The 14387-nt window shown below is 38.1% G+C and overlaps 1 long non-coding RNA gene across 1 annotated transcript; it reads left to right on the top strand.

Annotated features, from left to right (window-relative positions):
* The first annotated feature begins 8518 nt into the window (after nucleotides 1-8518).
* Nucleotides 8519-14125, top strand: LOC111197028 (uncharacterized). Its single transcript, XR_007429116.1, has 6 exons — nucleotides 8519-9234; nucleotides 10165-10186; nucleotides 10525-10547; nucleotides 10890-10919; nucleotides 11473-11536; nucleotides 13015-14125. It is a non-coding gene; the product is annotated as an uncharacterized LOC111197028 (long non-coding RNA).
* The last annotated feature ends 262 nt before the right edge of the window (nucleotides 14126-14387 follow it).

Genomic DNA, 14387 nt, shown 5'->3' with positions numbered 1-14387 from the left:
ATGAAATCATTGCTGTATATCATTGCTGTTGGAATAAAAACCTTACATGGATGAATATAAATGCTCCAAAATTACTTTTAGAATTTATTTTTTTAGGTTGACTTCCATTAAACATTAAAATTGATTTTTCATTGCTTGTAAAGTTGTCATTTTGGAGATACAAGCTATGTAATTGACAGATTATCTTAAGAAAATGCTACCGCTGCAATGCAACCACTGAGTTCCCAAGAACAAACAAAAGTTTGGACACACCTTCTCATTCAAGGTTTTTTTCTTAATTTCTTTATTCAATTTATTTTCTACATTGATTGGATCAATAGATTAATATCACTGCAATAGATTGGCTGCTTGTCCTGGGTGTTTCCTGTCTTTCTGCTGCTGGGATTGGCTCACCAGGATTGAATTAGGTGGTTGATGATAAACGATTAAATAAATAAAATGTGATTCACTCATATTGAAAACGTGAAAATGGAAAAAAAAAAGGAAACACATGTAATTATGAATTATGTAGTAAAGCAAAAAGTGTTTGGACTCCACAATTTCCTGACCTAAACCTGATCAACTGAGATGGTGATTTGTGATGAGCTGAAGCTTTAACTATTGTTCAGCACCTCCAGGAACTCCTTCTTTCAAGACGCTGAGAAAACTATTCCAGGTGACTTTCCCTCATGAAGACACTGAGATTAATATCTCACCAAGAGTGTGCAGATCTGTCCTTAAAGATAAATGTTCTACTTAAAAGAATAATTTTGTGTTTTTTTTTGTTCTTTATAGCCTTTAATGTCCTCAATATTAAATTGATATATAATGTAAAACATCATAAGGAGAAAGAAATGCAACTCATACCATTCTAACAAAGCCAGGCTTGCGGCCATTGGTAAAAGACGAGGGCTTCCACAAATGGATCCAAATTAATAACTTCTCGTTCAACGGTGGCTGCGGATAATTGGCCAGCGATGCTGGAGGGGCCGTGCGGGCGACTCCCAGACTCATAAATGCAGATGTTCCCCGGCTGATTAGATGTAGCTCCTAACAGATGTTTTCGGCCGCCCCCTTTCATTAGAGCCGGGGCACGGCGGGTGCCGAAATCAAAGATTATTGTAGGAATTAGGAGACGCAAACACGCGATAGCTCAATTAAGGAAATTAAATTGTGTACATTAGACGTGGCTGGTTCTGGCGGTGGTGCGCATTAGGACGTGGGGGTGGGGTGGGGAAAGGGGGGTTTGACAGGGTGTAATAGAATAAGAGAATCGCACTCTAATTGAAATGCACTTAAAAAGGATCATGCTGACAAATGCAATTGTATCGAAGCGGTAACACAACACACACACACTCTCAAACACACACTGAGGTACACACAAACCCGGCCCTCGCTCGGTTCCCTCGTTAAATCCAATGGAATTGAAATACCGAGGGCCTTGACAGGAAGGCTGATAGAATCAGTGGGCAGTGGTGCGTTCCCAAAAACAGATAATCAATTTACAGCGAGCTCGACACCCCTGCCGGCCCCCCCTTTAGGAACACTTTAAGATCAGGATACATTAAAGGGCCAGAAATTAAAGGGGCGGTGAACAGATGAGCAATCATTACAGCCTTATCACGGTCCCTCGCTACAGGAGACAAATGATTTCTCTCGCTGAGGGATTTCTCTAATCTACAGGGTCTACTGGAGCATATCAGGCCAGCGCAGTCAGAACAGAGGCTTATCGCAGGCTGACCACTGTTTAACTGTGTATGTCGTCCCCGGAAACGTCTTCACGTAATGAAGTGTGCATATTGCAGAGACTGGACGCTGTACGAAAAAGTAATCTGGCTGCTTGTACAGTATTTCATACCTGTAATCTCAATTTCTGCCATTCGTTTTTATCACCGCCACTATTTCATCACGATCATTTGCCACCACTTTTATTGCAGTTCCCTGCAGAGTGTCCAGGAGTTATGTGCCTCGTTCACGGGTGCGATATATGGGTTATCTAACTACAGTATCTGCCCAGTTGCTAATAAACGTTGTCTTTATCCGACAGCCTTACTTTAGTAAGACAATCTTTGCGTCATAATGTCAGCACTCATTAATTAAAAGTTTGAATATATTCTTGGATTTGGATTGGATGTTGGAATTGGGTTATTCTACCGCCTTTTACATTGTATGCACATGTTATGGATGAATGGACTAATAGAAATGGTCTGGAAGTACTTGGAAAGTCTGATCACATAAAAATGGCTTAATAATAATAAAGGAATATTTTTCCTTCACATCCTTATACATGATATTGTCTCCCTTCTATGCAAAAAAAAACAAACAAAAAAAAAACCTTGTATTCAGTTTTTGACTTTTTTGCCTTTTTGACTTTTTGACAATTAGAATTTTGACAAATAAAAATCTGGCTATTCTTCTTTACATTGTGCCAAAATGGCAAAAACAAAACTGACACTATAGGTTTATTATTTTTCCTATGAAACTGGCATATTGGGGATTTTTTGAGGTTTTTGCTTGATAGTCATAATATCTTTATCAACTTGGTAATTTGTTAATTAGTAATTTGGTACGCATGCTCTACACTGAAAGCCTAAAGTCACTATCATGTCCATTTTTGATTTTGCTATGTCCTATAGAAGCTACAAAACTTTGAGCTGACCTGTGGGGTGTACAAGTGTGTTGTCTGTGCTGTCCACTGTGGGTGCTAATGTCTTCTACAGTATGATTAATGTCTTCCTTTTTTACTCCTCCAGGCATCTTCAGGACCTGGAAAAGATGGACACAACAGGAGTGTCCAGTGAGATGATGTAGTGGACTGTGCTATCAATCCTGGTGCTTAAAAAAACATCTGGGAATTGTAGTGTTCCACAGGGACCTATTGTAGGGCCATTGAAATTGATCACTACAGTCGGAGTTCTGTAGGTGTGAGTAAAGAACTAACATGTGGGCTTACTGTACATACAGAGACAGATGAGGTAAGCACTAAATAACTAAAACAAAGCTATTGTTCTGAAAATTAAAGATAAAAAACATTATAGATTTCTTCTAATGTTACAGATGAATATACACTATATAAAAAATAAGAGACCACTTTAAAATGATGATTTTCTTTGATTTTACCAAATTGAAAACATCTGGAATATAATTAAGTGGAGGATGGATGATCACAAGCCATCAAACCACGTTTAACTGCTTGACTTTTTGCACCAGGAGTAAAGGAAGTTATCCAAAAGCAGTGTGTAAGACTGGTGGAGGAGAACATGCCAAGATGCATGAAAACTCTGATAAAAAAAAAAACAGGTTTATTGCACCAAAAATTGATTTCTGAACTATTAAAACTTTAAAAAGCATTATTTGAGGTCTGAAAGCTATGCATCTTTTTTGATATTTCGGCCGTTTCTCATTTTCTGCAAATACATGCTGTAAATGACAATATTTGTATTTGGAAATTGGGAGAAATGTTGTTTGTAGTTTATAGAATAAAACTACAATGTTCAGTTGCATAGCTAATTTACAGATAAAGAGGCTTAGAAATAAATACTCTCCTCTCATGTAATGCACAAACCTGCCAAAAGAGGCACTGCACAATACTATTGGCTTCCTGCTGTTTGGCAGAAATAAACATCTATTGCTTTTAGACTGATTCATCTCTGTCTCTCTCTCTCTCTCTCTCTCTCTCTCTCTCTGTCTCTCTCTTTTTTTCTCTCTCTCTTCAGACACCCATGCTCTCTCTTTCTCTCTCTCTCTCTTTTAATGACCAGCCAATTACAGTTATAGTTAAAACAAACACGTCTTAAATTACTGATAGGGACTAAAAACGTCTACGACATGCTTTTCCCGGCTGTGAGGGAGCAGTGTTTTCTTTTTTAATGAAGTACAGACCACACCCACATCCCACATCCACCCCCAGTGCTCTTTAACACTAGCATTACATTGTTTTGTACAGTGTGTTAAGAGAGCGGTTGCCTGTCCGCAACATGCACTTACGCGTCGAGAGACACACACACACACACACACACACACACATAGACAAACACACACACACACAAATAGACACACTCATAGACTTACACCCACACCCGGATTGGGAATACGTTGCCCGAAGTACAGAATTCACCTCAATTATGCATTACACATCCTAAGATATTTAAGCGCTTTGTGGGAGTTAAGGCTGGGAGTCGTGCCGTGTCATTCTGTGCCCGCGATGGCAGGGGTTTACTAATGTCTGCATTAGAGCCGCGTCTCGCTAAAACTGCGGGGACGGAGGACTTCACGAGCCGAGCGTGCCGGCGTGATGCCTCTACATGTGCCATCCTCTCAGCGAGGAGCATTTCCAGCTTAATCCACAGATCAGAACCACTTGGAGCCCAGCTTTATGGGATAGAGGGAGACGCAGACTGCGGTTAGCCTCTCCTGGAGAGGGAAAGGACGGAACAGAAAGCCGGCGGAAACCAGAGATGAAAATATTTAAAAGGGTGTAATGACAATGTAAGTGACTAAGAGGTTTAATGAGAATTTAAACCAGTGCGCTCCACCGGCTTCCAGCAAACTGAGTGAAAATCACAGCTACTCCACAACCACTCTGCATGCGTATAAACGTCACCGTCTAAAAAAAAAAAAAAAAAAAAGAGAGAGGGGAAGGTTAGATATTTTATATTTTACATACAGTAAAGTACAGTACAGTATTTGTGTGTAATCTACATTTAATGTGCTGTATTTGACATATAAAAAAGATATAATGCTCTTATATAAAACTCTTCCCAGCATATTTCAAAATCTTGTTGAATTAACCATACAGTGCCTGCATAAGCTGTATTCATAAGAATTTAAGGTTTTAAATTTTTGTACAAATTTTGCATCTATGATTCTGAGGCTCTTTGGGGGAGGGGCTAGTAATCACTGATTTGTTTTCACACACAAGAACTCCATCTGAAACATAGATTGATTAATGTCCGATTAGTGTGCACTTAATACTGCCTGTAATGTTTTTTTTTTTTTGCATGTAAAAAAAAAAACCTGGGCCGTTTGATGCTTTAAAAAAATTATAATAATTGTCGAATACAAACATTAAAATTTCTGAGGAACATCATGTTGGGCTTCCTAGCAATACACCAAGCAGAAGCTCCTTCAAACAAAAAAATGATTCTTGAATAAGATGTGAACACAAAGTGAATCAATCAATCACGCTACCCTACATGCAGCACAGGGAGCGGATAGCTTCCACACTTGCAGAGGATTTTTTTTTCTTTCATGCACTACACTATTGATGAATATACTGCTAGCCAAATCAAGGTATAATAGTAGAGTTGAATAGTAGAGGTCTATTCCTTAGCTTTTTAAAGTGATTCAGGAATGTTATGGAGCTGGAATTCAAGCAAAGAAAGAAAAAGGTCCATTTTGTCCTATAGTGGATTTTAACTTTTAACTTTAAGTACTATGATATTATCTGTACTTCTATGGCGTTTAACAAAATTAATATTATCTGATATCCTTTAGTTTCTAACAAAATACAAATCCCAAACCAACCCCAAAGCAACATGGGGGGGGGGGGGGGGGGGGGCACTCCATTGTATCAATACTTTAAAATGACAAAATATATATGATGATACAATGAACAATAATAGGGGTGGTATAGTAAGAAAGCACAGTAAGAAATATAAGACTATAGAAGATTTTAACTTAGATTTTAAATATTAACTAGAAAAGGTAAAGTTCGTGAACAAACTTTAAGTTGGCTTGGAAAAGAACGCTAATAACGTTAAAAAGTTAAAATGGTTGCTAAACGCTAAATGCCAAAAACACGGAAATCTAAAAATGTTTGGTTAAACGTTGAAAACTAAAAATGTTTGGTTAAACGCTGAAAACTAAAAATGTTTGGTTAAACCCTGAAATCTAAAAACATTTGGATAAATGCTAAAATCTTGAAAGTGGTTGCTAGGCAGTTGCTAACGTCTTACAGGTGGTTGCTAAGCTGTTGCTAAGCGGTTGCTAGTTATTTGCTAATGTATTACACATGGTTGCTAAGTGGTTGCAAGGCGGTTGCTAAACAGTTGCTTACGTTTTCCAGGTGGTGGCTAAAATGTAGCTAACTGGTTGCTAGGCAGTTGCTAAGTGGTTGCTAGGCAGTTGCTAACGTTTTCCAGGTGGTTGCTAAGTGGTTCCTAGGCAGTTGCTAATGTTTTCCAGGTGGTTGCTAAGTGGTTGCTAGGCAGTTGCTAACGTTTTCCAGGTGGTTGCTAGGCAGTTGCTAAGTGGTTGCTAGGCAGTTGCTAACGTTTTCCAAGTGGTTGCTAGGCAGTTGCTTAGTGGTTGCTAGGCAGTTGCTAACGTTTTCCAGGTGGTTGCTAAGTGGTTGCTAGGCAGTTGCTAACATATTCCAGGTGGTTGCTAGGCAGTTGCTAAGTGGTTGCTAGGCAGTTGCTAACGTTTTCCAGGTGGTTGCTAAGTGGTTGCTAGGCAGTTGCTAACGTATTCCAGGTGGTTGCTAGGCAGTTGCTAAGTGGTTGCTAGGCAGTTGCTAACGTTTTCCAGGTGGTTGCTAAGTGGTTGGTAGGCAGTTGCTAACGTTTTCCAGGTGGTTGCTAAGTGGATGCTAGGCAGTTGCTAACGTTTTCCAGGTGGTTGCTAGGCAGTTGCTAAGTGGTTGCTAGGCAGTTGCTAACGTTTTCCAAGTGGTTGCTAGGCAGTTGCTAAGTGGTTGCTAGGCAGTTGCTAACATTTTCCAGGTGGTTGCTAAGTGGTTGCTAGGTAGTTGCTAACATATTCCAGGTGGTTGCTAGGCAGCTGCTAAGTGGTTGCTAGGCAGTTGCTAACGTTTTCCAGGTGGTTGCTAAGTGGTTGCTAGGCAGTTGCTAACGTTTTCCAGGTGGTTGCTAGGCAGTTGCTAAGTGGTTGCTAGGCAGTTGCTAACGTTTTCCAAGTGGTTGCTAGGCAGTTGTTAAGTGGTTGCTAGGCAGTTGCTAACGTTTTCCAAGTGGTTGCTAGGCAGTTGCTAAGTGGTTGCTAGGCAGTTGCTAACGTTTTCCAGGTGGTTGCTAAGTGGTTGCTAGGCAGTTGCTAACGTTTTCCAGGTGGTTGCTAGGCAGTTGCTAAGTTGTTGCTAGGCAGTTGCTAACGTTTTCCAGGTGGTTGCTAAGTGGTTTCTAGGCAGTTGCTAACGTATTCCAGGTGGTTGCTAGGCAGTTGCTAAGTGGTTGCTAGGCAGTTGCTAACGTTTTCCAGGTGGTTGCTCAGTGGTTGCTAGGCAGTTGCTAACGTTTTCCAGGTGGTTGCTAAGTGGTTGCTAGGCAGTTGCTAACGTATTCCAGGTGGTTGCTAGAGAGTTGCTAAGTGGTTGCTAGGCAGTTGCTAACGTTTTCCAAGTGGTTGCTAGGCAGTTGCTAACGTTTTCCAGGTGGTTGCTAAGTGGTTGCTAGGCAGTTGCTAACGTTTTCCAGGCGGTTGCTAGGCAGTTGCTAAGTGGTTGCTAGGCAGTTGCTAACGTTTTCCAAGTGGTTGCTAGGCAGTTGCTAAGTGGTTGCTAGGCAGTTGCTAACGTTTTCCAGGTGGTTGCTAAGTGGTTGCTAGGCAGTTGCTAACATTTTCCAGGTGGTTGCTAGGCAGTTGCTAAGTTGTTGCTAGGCAGTTGCTAACGTTTTCCAGGTGGTTGCTAAGTGGTTGCTAGGCAGTTGCTAACGTATTCCAGGTGGTTGCTAGGCAGTTGCTAAGTGGTTGCTAGGCAGTTGCTAACGTTTTCCAGGTGGTTGCTCAGTGGTTGCTAGGCAGTTGCTAACGTTTTCCAGGTGGTTGCTAAGTGGTTGCTAGGCAGTTGCTAACGTATTCCAGGTGGTTGCTAGGCAGTTGCTAAGTGGTTGCTAGGCAGTTGCTAACGTTTTCCAAGTGGTTGCTAGGCAGTTGCTAAGTGGTTGCTAGGCAGTTGCTAACGTTTTCCAGGTGGTTGCTAAGGTGGTTGCTAAGGTGTTGATAAGTGGTTGCTAAGCCCTGGCTGGGGTGCTGGGGTGTCCAAACTTTTGACTGATAGCTGCTTTATACAGCAGTTCCTCCATAAACACACAGTACTGGAGGAGCAGGGGAGAGAAAGGGTTCCGTGCGCAGAGCTGCTGGTGAGCGAGATCCAGCACTGGGCCCCCCATTCATTCCTATGGGGAAACTTCGTACGACAATTGTACGAAAACCGTACGTCGAATCGTTAAAACGTTGAAATTTTCTGAAAGAACTCCATAAGTTCTATAGACCATCCGATTTTCGTCTTCATATCTCAAAAATTGTGACGTTCACGGCCGTTCAAAATTCTCCCCCATTCATTCCTATGGGAAAAAAAAGCGTACGTTTACGAAGTTTTTACGAAAACCGTACGATATATCGCTTCAAAAAGCACAAGCAACCTAATCGGGCATAGGTCCGACGATCCTGTAAAGTTTCGAGTTTCTACGTTAAAAGCCCTAGGAGGAGATAGTGATTAAATTTTGCGAAGAGAATAATAATAATAATAAAATGGAACTAGAAAAGGCAAAGTTCGTGAACGAACTTTAAGTTGGCTTGGAAAAGTATGCTAATAACGTTTAAAAGTTAAAATGGTTACTAAGCTGTTTTTGTCTGAAGAGTGTGAAGAGTTGTTGATATGCTGTTAACTTTTGGCTAAACGCTAAATACCAAAGTCCAAAAACATTTGCCGAAAATCTAACGTCCAAAAATTTTTGGCTAAACTATGGCTAATAAAGCAGTGTTCAAAAACGTTTGGCTAAATGATGGAATTCAAATACTTTAGCTAATAGAGAAGTGTCCAAACCCCTTTGGCTAAATATTGAAATTTTAATACTTTAACTAATAAAGGAGTGTCCAAAAACTTTTGGTTAAAAGTGGGTGAGAAAGCTACAAAGCAGTTTATTCAGCAGCTCCTCCAAACACACAGTACAGAAGAACAATGCAGAAAGGGTTGTCACCGCTAGGTGGCAGTAAAACTGTAAATGTGCACTCAAGCTTATAAAGGAGGGAGCTGGATTAACTTAGTTCTTAAACTTTAAATTTTACACCCACTGAAGCACTGAAATTTACCTTGAACTCTTAAAACATGTTACCGTGTTTTTCATTGCCTTTTGTCTGAAATATGCACGGGGTGTGTGTAAATTTGTTGTTATCTAAATAATGCAATTCTTAGGGAGTAGGGAAGAAGGGAGCATGTAGTCAAATGGATGTACCCACAGACGTGGCCTAAGAGCGCGTGCGTCAAAGGAGCGGATCATTGCGGTCTCTGAGGTAAGTAGAGCTGACGGCTCTGGAATGAGTTTCTGTGTGGAAAAATGTGAAAACACGGCGAAATACGCCCCTTTTAATGTCCACTTCGTGTATTTAGTTAGATAGTTGACTAATATGTATAAACTACTTAACAGCGTGTGTTAATATAGCTAAAACGTCGTTATATCTGTGTTTGTATAATGCTAGGTTAGCGTGCTAGCTAACACTACAGGCAGCTCAGAGAGGCAAGCTAGCATTAGCTCTGATACAGGGAATTCCTGCTTTAATCACAGATTAATTTTACACTCATACACAGAATTCGGGTAGCTGAATGTTCCAGAAACAAAAGATGACCCGAGCTAACCCGGCTAACTATTGGGCTTTTCAGTTATAAACTAATGTGGCAGTATTTTAGTTAGCGGTTAGCTATCCACTGCAGCCTGACCTGCCCTGAAAACCGGTTTAAGCCGGTTCAGCTAACCCAGCACGCTCTGCCACTGATTCTGACTGAACGCTGGCGCAGCAGTGGAAATTCTTATTATCTGAATAATGTGAATATTTTATCAGCAGTTTAAATATATTATATATATTAAATATTATTTCTCAGTTTCTGGTTCATTATCTGTTAACGAAATATTGTCACTATTAGTAACAAGTTTACCGTTTTGTTGTTAGTAAATGCAGCTACAGTATGATCAGAATACACAATAACGCGCCCTGACCCGCCCGCGGGCCAAAACAAATTTCACACTTAATGTCTGGCTGTGTTTATGAATAATTATAGGCTCAATATAGACACCCAATATGCCATATTAAAGCTTAGAATCTCTGCTTTCTTAGTTATTTAGCATATTTAGCTGTATTTCCTTTCAGAAAATAAAAAAAAATCAGTTAATTATTAATTAGTTGCTAGATATATGCATTTTCAATCACTTTCTTTTTTGTCAACAGTTGCAGTACTGACATTCATTGTGTGAGTAAACACTTCCAGTACATTTCAATGATACATGTCTCGAGTAATTTAGTTAGAGCTGTCAACTAACTTAATTGAATGCTTGTATGTTCTTTATTAAAGTTGTATTAATTCTGCTATCAGAAAGTAGGGTTTAAACATCTATTAAACTATTCAGAACTGTTGTTAAGAACTCCCACATTTAGTTACTGTAATAATTTGTTGCCAATAAATCCTTTAACATGCTTTGTTGTATGAAGCTCATGAATTGTTTTTTTTTTCTTTCAGTTTTGAATTCTTTGCAACATACTGGCCTTTCTTTTTACATTTTTACTAATATACATTTTTCTTTTCTGCAGTTGCTGATCTTGACGTTCCAAGTGTAAGTTAACCATTTAAATGCATAAGAACAATGTGTTGCCATTTTAAATGAACTTTTCGTTCTCATAGTAAGTTGAAAATAAATTCTTCAATAAGCCTGGTTTCTCAAAGTAATAAGGTTTATTACATTGAACAGTGCACAATAATGGCACTTTAATTATACTATAAAATTCTGATAAATAGTTATATTAATTAGTCAATGAATTATTTCTTGTCTGCTTTAGTTGTAGTTAATTAAACCAGTGTTTCCTAGCTTGTTTTAGTCGTAACACACTAAAAAGGATAATCTGATTTATGATTAATTTACCAAGTGTCCAATTTCTTCCTTTTTCTTATTTTACAGGAACAAGATAGAGAGAGAACTACAGTGCTTGTAAGTACAGACAATTAACTGATTTAACAATTGATTAGTACCAGCACTTTTAAATAAATTATAATTAGAAATTAGAGATTGAGATTAGAGATTTAATGCTGCACTGTGTATAATAAACCAATAGGTTTATAGGTTTACAGACTCTGGAAACTCACCAAGTAAGCCCACCAGTGTGCTGTGCCCATTGTAACATTTACAAAAGGGATAACATTAGTCAACAGCCGAAATCAACTTCACACACTAGAAATTGTAACTGGACAATACTCTGGAGTAATTAGTTACTGATAGTTACTGACTGGACTGGACTGTTGCTCTCTTGTGCCAATATCATCTTTTTAAAAGTAAATTCTGCGTTTCATTTGTAATAAACTATTTGGAGTCACTGAGTCTAAAGTAAAAAAAAAAAAAAATTGAAGTTTGCTACACGTAATGGGTAGAAAATGACTTCTTAACTAAACTACGCACCCAGTAATGTTAAAATATGATTGCTGCATATTAAAAGTTAAAAGGTGTCATTCCGATGTTTTTGTTTCTCTTTTTTTTACAATTTCAGGGTTCCCTGTTATTGCCTGGTAGGGGTGACCCGAGGCCTTGCTACCAGGTTACAAGTTTACTTGGTAAGTTTATATTTCAATGATACTTCAGAGATATGGAGGACCAAAAATGACATAAGTATAAATAAATAAATGCATATATAAATGTAGAAATAAATGAATAAATAAATAAATACAAGCATAAATAATTGTAAAGGTAAATAAATAAATACATTTCTTATTTATTGATTGATTTTATTTATTTATTCATTTACATGTGCATTTATTTATTTATTCATTAATTTATTTCAACATTTCTACATTTATTTATTTATTTCCACATTTCTTCATTTATTTATTTCTGCATTTGTATGGTAATTAGGTAGGTGGTCCTATCCTCGCTCTAAAGCAGGATTGGTTGCGGCTCACTCGCGCGCCAGGACACAGCAGCTCGCGTGCCAGTGTTGCGGTGAATTCAGTCCCTCTGTTCCCCCTTCACTGCGCATGTCGCAGCTCAGATAGGCCCCATTTGTTCTCATTTGCGCTCTTCTTTCAGTTTCTTTGCGTCGGCGACGTTTTACTTCTGTTGTAAAAAAAACAAAAAAAACTTAAATTCATACTTAAAAGTGTAAAAAATTGTGAGAATAGGTTTAAATGCTCATTAAAAACATACAATGACTAGATTTCGTTCTGTTGTCCGCTCCGTGCAATAGACTGAGTTCAGCTGATCTAGTGTACCGTTTATATAAAGCTATATTATTCTGTTCAGACTCCAGTAAGTATGGTTTATTGGGATTCTCTAGTCTCACCAAATTTCATATAAAATAATACCACAGACCAACTGCTGTGCCATGTAATGTAGTTTATTTATATTAGCAATAAATATTTCAAACATTTATACATGTATTTACCTAATTTAGTGAGTGTGGTGAGACGAGACAATCCCAATAAACCATACTTACTGGAGTGTAAACAGAATAATATAGCTTTATATAAATGGTACGGCTAAATCCACTAGATCAGTTGAACTCAGTCTATTGCACGGAGCGGAAAACGGAGCGAAATCTAGTCATAGTATGTTTTTAATGAGCATTTAAACCTATTCTGACTATTTTTAACACTTTAAAGTATGAAATTAGAAGTAAAAAGTTGCAAATGCGAAGAATCAGAAAAAAAAGAGCGCAAACAAGAACAAATGGAGCCTTTTTTGCTCCTGACCCTGCTTTAGAGTGAGGATAGGACCGCGTTCCTAATTAACATACAAATGCAGAAATACAGAAATAAATAAATAAATGAATAAATAAATAAAAGCGCATATAAGTGAATAAATAAATAAATCAATAAATAAGAAATGTATTTATTTTAATTATTTACCTATACAATTATTTATGTGTGTATTTATATTTATTCATTTATTTATATCTACATTTATATGTGCATTTATTTATTTATACATTTTTGGTCCTTCATACAGGGATAGCTCTTTGTAGTTTTGTATATTGCACGGTGCAGTACTGATATGGATATGTGTAACTTTTTGTTTTCCCATTTTGTTTTCACAGGTTTTGAAGATCTCTCTTTTTCTTTATTCCCAATCCCCCTTTTCTATCATCTCTTTTTTCGTCCAATCCCCTTTCTATCCACTTGCACCTGCAAGTACAACGATAAAGGGCATTCAGTTGAACCCCTGAAAACGGAACTCTTGAAAAATAACCCCTTGAAATCTAAACTCTTGAAAAATAACCCCTTGAAATCTAAACTCTTGAAAAGGAAGGGCATTCAGTTGACCCCTGAAAAACGGCTTCATAGGGCATTCAGTTGACCCCTGAAAAACGGCTTCATAGGGCATTCAGTTGACCCCTGAAAAACGGCTTCATAGGGCATTCAGTTGACCCCTGAAAAACGGCTTCATAGGGCATTCAGTTGACCCCTGAAAAACGGCTTCATAGGGCATTCAGTTGACCCCTGAAAAACGGCTTCATAGGGCATTCAGTTGACCCCTAAACAACGGTTTGAAAAGGGCATTCAGTTGACCCCTAAACAACGGTTTGAAAAGGGCATTCAGTTGACCCCTAAACAACGGTTTGAAAAGGGCATTCAGTTGACCCCTGGAAACGGAAATCTTGAAAAAAGATCTCCTTGGCAAACTTGTTTCCCTCATTTAACCCTGTATAGTGTTTCCTTGTGATTGGTTTCAGGTCAGACAATTCTCTAAAGAAGCAAACTCTTCACCCGAAGACAGTCATCACATTGACCGCGGCATCTGGAGCTGAACACACACACATTCACATTATCGACTGAAGCTGCAGTTACCTGTCATTTCTTATAGCAGTATATTGTGATTTAAAAACATACAGCTTCTTACAGTGTGTACATACCACATTTAATACATTTAGTAAAAAATACAGTCTATTAAAATATTTGTTGCTGAACCTTTTTACACATTAAATACGTAATTATTTCATAAAAAGTTATTTCTTTTAGCAGTTGTCTTTTGTAAGCTTGTTTCCTACAGAGGTATAATCACATTTTTGGGTTGTGAGTGTGTTTTAAGGAGATACAATTGCATCTAGATACTGGATTGTAGTATATAAGAAAGCTGTTTGAGTGTACAATTTAAGGGGAAAATTACGTTTTGAGAAGTTATTAATAAAAAAAGAATTTTTACATATATATATTTTTTCATTTAGTTGACTGCATTTTATTGTAATTTTTTGTCAGCCAGTTATTTCTGCAATTAATTTATCTTTTTCTATAATCCTTATATACAAATCTTTTTCAATTGTACTTTTACTATAAACAAATTTTACAGACGTCTGCTTCAGTGTAGCCACTGGTAAAACTGCAAGGGTATCTTGGTCATATCTACATATCTTTTGGAAAAGTTTACAGCCCTACTTTATTTGGTAAGTTTGTGTTAATAAAAAAAGCATTA

Source organism: Astyanax mexicanus, chromosome 23 (genome assembly GCF_023375975.1).
Source record: "Astyanax mexicanus isolate ESR-SI-001 chromosome 23, AstMex3_surface, whole genome shotgun sequence".
Taxonomy (NCBI): Eukaryota; Metazoa; Chordata; class Actinopteri; order Characiformes; family Acestrorhamphidae; genus Astyanax; species Astyanax mexicanus.
The sequence above is the reverse complement of the archived record's forward strand: the minus strand, read 5'-3'. Positions and strand labels throughout refer to the sequence as shown.